The sequence below is a fragment of the Pan troglodytes genome, chromosome 19 (assembly GCF_028858775.2).
Source record: "Pan troglodytes isolate AG18354 chromosome 19, NHGRI_mPanTro3-v2.0_pri, whole genome shotgun sequence".
Classification (NCBI taxonomy): Eukaryota; Metazoa; Chordata; class Mammalia; order Primates; family Hominidae; genus Pan; species Pan troglodytes.
Genome location: NC_072417.2, coordinates 80,759,929 through 80,767,439, shown reverse-complemented (window position 1 = coordinate 80,767,439; position 7,511 = coordinate 80,759,929). Strand labels below are relative to the sequence as shown.

At 43.8% G+C, this 7,511-nt stretch overlaps 1 pseudogene; it reads right to left on the bottom strand.

Moving 5' to 3' along the window:
- Positions 1–5,682: 5,682 nt before the first annotated feature.
- Positions 5,683–6,543, bottom strand: LOC468304 (large ribosomal subunit protein uL22-like; annotated as a pseudogene).
- Between the last annotated feature and the right edge of the window lie 968 nt (positions 6,544–7,511).

Sequence of the window (7,511 nt, the reverse complement as noted above, 5' to 3'; positions counted from 1 at the left end):
CAGCCTGGGTGACAAAGTGAGACTCCATCTCAAAAAAAAAATAAAAAAATAAAAAAGGTGCATTCCTAATGATTTCTCATTGAAATTCTTGTAAAATCGCCTTTGTCTGATGAGAGAAATGAGCAGAAGCATTGCTGTGGTGGAGAAGAACTCTCCAGTAAAACTTTGCTGGCATTTTTCTGCAGAAGCTTTGACTAACTTCCTTAAAACACTCTCCTAATAAGCAGATGTTATTGTTCTTTGGCTCTCCAGAAAGTCAACAGCAAAATGCCTTGAGCATCAAAAACCGTTGCCAAAAAAGCAATCCCATCATCCAAAAGTGGGCTAAGGACATGAATAGACAATTCTGAAAAGAAGATATACAGCCAGGCGCGGTGGCTCACGCCTGTAATCCCAGCACTTTGGGAGGCCGAGGTGGGTGGATCACAAGGTCAGGGGTTCAAGACCAGCCTGACCAACATGGTGAAATCCCGTCTCTACTAAAAATACAAAAATTAGCTAGGCATGGTGGCAGGCGCCTGTAATCCCAGCTACTCAGGAGGCTGAGGCAGGAGAATTGCTTGAACCCGGGAGGCGGAGGTTGCAGTGAACGGAGATCGTACCATTGCACTTCAGCCTGGGCGACAGAGCGAGACTCCGTCTCAAACAAAAAAAAAAAAAAAGAAGAAGAAGATATACAAATGGCCAACGAACATATGAAAAAATGCTCAACATCACTAATGATCAGGGGAATGCAAATCAAAACCAGAATGTGATACCACCTTACTCCTCAAGAATGGCCATAATCAAAAAAATTAAAAATAATAGATGTTGGCATGGATGCAGTGAAAAGGGAACACTTCTACACTGCTGGTGGGAATGTAAGCTAGTACAACTGCTATGGAAAACAGTGTGGCAATTCTTTAAAGAACTAAAAGTAGATCTACCATTTGATTCCACAATCCCACTACTGGGTATCTACCCAGAGGAAAATAAGTCATTATATGAAAAAGATGCTTGCACACGCATGTTTATAGCAGCATAATTCACAATTGCAAAAATGTGGAACCAGCCCAAATGTCCATCAGTCAACAAGTGGATAAAGAAATTGCGGTGTTGGCCAGGCATGGTGGCTCACACCTGTAATCCCAGCACTTTGGGAGGCTGAGGTGGGTGGATCACCTGAGGTCAGGAGTTTGAAACCAGCCTGACCAACATGGTGAAACCCCATCTCAACTAACAATACAAAAATTAGCCAGGCCTGGTGTCACGCACCTGTAATCCCAGCTACTTAGGAGCCTGAAATAGGAGAATCACTTGAACCTGGGAGGCAGAGGTTGCAGTGCGCCGAGATGGTGCCATCGCACTCCAGCCTGGGCAATGAGAGTGAAACTCCATCCCCCCTTCTCCCAAAAAAATTAGTCAGGTGTGGTGGTGCACGCCTGTAGCCCCAGCTACTTGGGAGGCTGAGGTGGGAGGATTACTTGAGCGGAGGAGGTCAAGGCTGCAGTGAGGTGTGATCATGCCACTGTACTCCAGCCTGGGCAACAGAGTAAGGCCCTATTTTTTTTTAAAAAAAGTGTTTTTTTAGCAGAATTCATGTTGCTTTGACAGGGGCTCTTTTCAAACAATGTCTTATCCTTAGTGCCTCAAACCAGATCTTGATGTGAAAGGTTATGACAAATTAGTATGCGTTTATTTTGGTACAAAAAATAAACTGTGCAAAAAATAATCCATGCACAGTATTTTCATTCATTATGTGCATTTTTAGTGAATTTTTTGAAGACTCTTCATATCTACCACAAGAATTTTTAAATGAGGATTAAAGGAGCTAATGTATGTAGAGGCTCGGTGTGGTGACTAACATCTGTAATCCCAGCACTTCGGGAGGCCAAGGCGGGCAGATCATTTGAGGTCAGGAGTTCAAGACTGGCCCGGCCAACATGGTGAAACCCCATCTCTACTAAAAATATAAAAATTAGGCCAGGCATGGTAGCAGGCACCTGTAATCCCAGCAACTTGGGTGGCTGAGGCATGAGAATTGCTTGAACCTGGGAGGCGGAGGTTACAGTAAGCCAAGATCACGCCATTGTACTACAGCCTGGGGTAACAGAGCAAAACTCTGTCTCAAAAAAATAATAATAAAAATAAAAAGTTTTTTTAAAAAGGGGGAATAAAAGAGGCTACTGCAATTTTCCAAGTGAAAAATAGTGGCCAGCATCGTGGGCCTGGAGGCTAGCAGTGGAAGCAGCAAAATGGAGTCAGATTCTGGATATTTTGAAGATAGAGATGATGGAATTTGCAGTCGGACAAAATGCAGAGCATGTGCAAAAGAGTCATTAAGGATGACTCCAGAGTTTTAGCCTGAGCAACTGGAAGGAGAATTGTCATTAGCTGATGCAGGGAAGACTAAGGGAGGAACAGGTTGGGGAAGATCAGAGTTTAATTGTAGACTTGTTAGGCTTGAGACACCTAGTAGATATTCAGGACAGGTGCAGTGGCTCACGCCTGTAATCCCAGCACTTTGGCAGACTGAGGTGAAAAAAATCACTGGATCCCAGGAGTTAAAGAGCAGCTTGGGCAATAAGGTGAGACCCCTAGCTCTACAAAAAAAATACAAAAATTATCCAGGCATAGTGGTACATGTTTGTAATCCCACCTACTCAGGAGGCTGAGGTGGGAGGTGGAGGTTGAGCCCAGGAGGCAGAGGTTGCAGGGAGCTGTAATTGCACCACTGTACTCCAGCCTGAGTGACAGAGCCAGACCTTATCTCAAAAAAAAAAAAAAAAAAAAGATGTTCAAGAGGGCAGCTGGGTATACAAACCTGGAATCCAGTGGGGATGATCCAGGTTGGAAAATTAAGTTTGAGAGTTAGCACATAGATAATATTTAAACCCAAGAAACTGCATGAGATCACAAGCAAGTGACTATAGATGGAGGAGAGGTTCGAGGACCACACCCCAGCATTCTTCAACATTCACTGTTTGGGAGATGAAGAGAAATCAGCCAAAGAAACTGACAATGAGGGGCCAGCAAGGTAGGAGGAAAACTAGCGAGAAATAGAACTGGAGGAGCCAAATGAAGAAAATAGGTGGAGAAAATGATCGACCATGTCAAATACCACCAACAGTTCAAGACAAGTAAAGACTGAGACGACCATTGGATCAGCAACATGAAAGTCCTTGGCAACTGGAACAAGGGCAGTTTCAGAAGCGTGGTGGGAACTCAAAGCCTAATTACAGGGGGTTTAGGAGAGAATGAGGGAGACAAATTGAAAGAGGGAGTATTGACAATTCTCTCAAGGGATTTTGTTCTCAAGAGGAGCAGAGATTGAGAGTACAAGGTGGAGGGTCCCATGAGTTCAGGAGTAACAGACCAGCCTGGGAAACATAGTGAGACCCTATCTCTATAATTTTTTTTTTTTTTTTAGATGGAGTCTCACTCTGTTGCCCAGGCTGGAGTGCAGTGGCGCAATCTGGGCTCACTGCAACCTCCGCCTCGTGCCTCAGCCTCCCAAGTAGCTGAGATTACAGTTGTGTCCCACCATGCCTGGCTGATTTTTATACTTTTAGTAAAGGTGGGGTTTCACCATGTTGGCCAGGCTGTTCTCGAACTCCTGAACTCAAGAGATCTGCCCGCCTTGGGCTCCCAAAGTGCTGGGATTACAGGGATGAGTGCCCAGCCTACTTTTTTTTTTTTTAATTACCCAAGCATGGGGTGGCATGCACTTGTAGTCCCACCTATTTGGGAGGCTGAAGTGGGAGGATCACTTAAACCGAGGACATGGAGATTGTAGCAAGCTATGATCACACCACTGCACTCCAGCCTGGGTGACAGAGCAAGAACCCCTCTCACAAAAAAATAAATAAATAAATAAATAAATAAATAAATAAAAATAAAAGCAGAGAAATGGGGCAGAAATAGGAGGGGCTTGTGGGATGGATCAAGAGAGAGGTTTTAACATAGGAAAAATAACACCATGTTTATATACTGACCCAGTAGTGAGATAAAGCATTCTTGTTAAAGTTTCTAATAAAGTTGTTTTTCACTATCCCTTATTCCTACTATTATAAATTGCTTTACAGGAAATATTTTTAAAATTTGAAGGTTCTATTGGCCCCAGATGATCAACAGTGATGACTTTTTCTGGTATACTAAGGGTAAAATAATTTAAACAGTACACAAAGGTATAAAATAAAACTAACAATGGCTTATGTATCCCTCCAGAAACTTTCCTGTCATATATCAACAAATGTGTTTATGTATACATACCATTTTCTTTTAATTTGCACAAAAGCAATTGTATTTTTATATATAGAATAGTATCTGTCCTATATATAAAGCCTCTGAATAGGAAGAACTTCACATGAAGAAAGCTTCTGCCACTTTAAGAAAAGTGTGAAAACGGCAGGCATGGTGTCTCACATTTGTAATCCCAGCACTTTGGGAGGCTGAGGCAGGTGAATCATGAGGTCAGGAGTTCGAGACCAGCCTGGCCAACATGGCGAAACCCCGTCTCTACTAAAAATACAAAAAAATTAGCTGGGCATAGTGGCAGGCACCTGTAATCCCAGCTACTTGGGAGACTGAGGCAGAAGAATCGCTTGAAACCAGCAGGTGGAGGTTGCAGTGAGCCGAGATCGCGCCACTGCACTCTAGCCCTGGCGACAGACACTCTGTCTCAGAAAAACAATTAATTAATTAATTAATTAAAAAGGATGAAAACAATGTGGCCCTATATTATTTCAAGAATTAAGGTCTCAATCACACACCATTCTTCCAAGTCAGTATTGTTTTAGAATGGCTATGTTATTCCTCTTTTGAGAAACATTTCTTCTCTCTCTTTTTTATTGAGACAGAGTCTTGATCTGTTGCCCAGGCTGGAGTGCAGTGGGGCCATCTTGGCTCACTGCAACCTCTGCCTCCCGGGTCCAAGCGATTCTCATGCCTCAGTCTCCTGAGTAGCTGAGATTACAGGCGTGCACCACCACGCCCAGCTAATTTTTGGATTTTTAGTAGAGACAGGGTTTCACCATGTTGGCCAGGCTGGTCTCAAACTCCTGGCCTCACATGATCCGCCCATCTTGGCCTCTCAAAGTGCTGATATTACAGGCGTGAGTCTCTGCACCTGGCCAAGAAACATTTATTTTTATTGAATGGCTCTTATGTGTCTGTTTTGAGAGCCCCTAGCTAAACTGGGGTTTCAGTACCAGAGCAGCTAGCAGCCCTGCCCTAATGGGAAATGAAGGGAGCTGGGCATGGGTGTCTACAGTGCGTCTCTCATGGGGTACTTCTTTAACGTGGTGGAAGGTCTAATGCTTAGCTGCCCAACCTGTGCCCAGGGGCTCCTTCACATGGGAAAGGTGTTTATCCTGGCAGACGCTCCCGTGGCTGTTGTCTGGTCTGTGTTCAGTTTATGATTGTCTAACCATCGCTTTGATGCTGGGAGCCCAGCCTTGTGTTCTTCCCAGTGTCCCTGGAAAACCTAGGTAGCCCCTGGTTCTTCAGATGAAAGGCACCCATTCAATCCACCACAGTAGGAAATATGATCAAAGGTTTATTACTTACACATCCTGGGCAGGGAGGGCGCCATGAGTCAGGAGTATCATCCTCTGTCCTCAGGTCAGGCAAGGCAGAAATTAAGAGGCAGAGAGTGAGAGAAGCAACTAGTGGTACGTATAAGAGAATAGTGTGGAGTCCTGAGAAGTAAGCGAAATGAGGACAGGGTCTCAGGTGGGGGAGAAAAACGAACACTTGTTCTGAGAAAGTGCTAATCACAAACTTGTGGGCACAATGACCTGTTTGGCACGTAGCCCCAGGATTACAACCTTGTTCTGCATGTAGCCCCCTCCTGCAAGACCCTATAAAACCTCCCTCTAGCCCCTGCCCCTTGGCTGACAGCCCCTTCTCTGCTGTGCTGCCCATCGCACCCTTGCAACATATTTTCACACTTTCTCTAGTAAATCTGCCTTTTTTTTTTAAACTTTTAATTGCATTTATTTTAATGCTGAATGTAGTCCTGTGTCATTAGTTTTTGTTTCTTCAGTTTCTTCTGGGATATCTTCTTCTTCTGGGCAACCTCATCTTCTGGTTTAGGAACAATCTGTTCCTTTTCAGTAAGGATAATCTCAGTGTGGCGGGGAGAGCTCATGCATGGGTTAATCCAACCATGAACTCTGTAGGTCCGGCAGCCCTTCTTAGGTGCTTTGTTCACTTGGATATGCTCAATGACCAGAGAATCTATATCTAAACCCTTAAATTCTGCATTTTTAAGCATGTGCAGCAAAAAGTCAGCACTCTTTTTGGGCCACCGACCTTGTGCCCAGCCCCACTGCTTGGCCTGGGCACCCCTGCCAACTCCACCATTGTAACGTTGGAATGGTATGCACTGTTTCTGTAAAGTGACATCTTTCAGATACTTTGTGGCTTTTTGTATATGCATACGCTTGATGGCCTGCAGTTTCATGAGTGTTCTTAAAGTGAACACGAAGATTTGAACCTCTTGATTTGCATGATTTTGTGGGGTTCTCTAGGTCAAATGAATAGCGAACCATTTTCACAGATTACCTCAGGCCGCTTAGGGAAAGAGGAAGAGTGGTTAAATCTGCCTTTCTTTACCTACAGCTGTCTTGGTAAAATCGTTTACCACCTGCAACAAATAGGGTGTCACTTAAAGTTGAACTTAAAGCCCCTTTAAGTTTGTGGGCAAATGCCTGAGTAGTCTGTTTAAAGGAAGTGATGGGAAACCAGGGGGCCCAGTCTGCTAGGCGGGAGAGATGCCTTTAAGTTCTTATCTCTGGCCACCAGCTTGAGCCATTTGGGCGTGGTGTTTCACTTCTAATTCCCAGGCAACAACCTTTACTGTGTTGTTCCGGTTACATGTCAAAAGTGAAGCTAGTTCCTAAATGTTTCCTGGTTGGTTTGGTTTTTATTTAGTATTGTCAATGGATCGTTTTCTCCTCACTGACTTTTCCAGTGTATGTATCCATATATATTTTATGTATCTATATATATCTATATATCTTTTACATGTAGATATATATACTGGAATATATATATAATATATACTGCTAAGTGTGTGTGTGTGTATACTTTGACTAGTGTAGTGAAAATGTGTATATATATACTGTTACTAGTATATATACACATATATATACTATATATACACCTATATACATATACATATATTAGTAAAATATATATATAGGCCAGGTGCAGTGGCTCATGCCTGTAATCCCAGCACTTTGGGAGGCCGAGGCAGGCGGATTACGAGTTCAAGTTGGAGACCAGCCTGGCCAACATGGAGAAACCCCATCTCTACTAAAGATACAAAATTAGCCAGACGCAGTGGTGCATGCCTGTAATCCCAGCTACTTGGGAGGCCAAGGCAGGAGAATCACTTGAACCTGGGAGGCAGAGGTTGCAGCGAGCCGAGATCACGCCATTGCACTCCAGCCTGGGCAACAAGAGCGAATTTCCGACTCAAAAAAAAAAAATTAGCCAGGTATGGTGTCATGCATCTGTATCCCAGC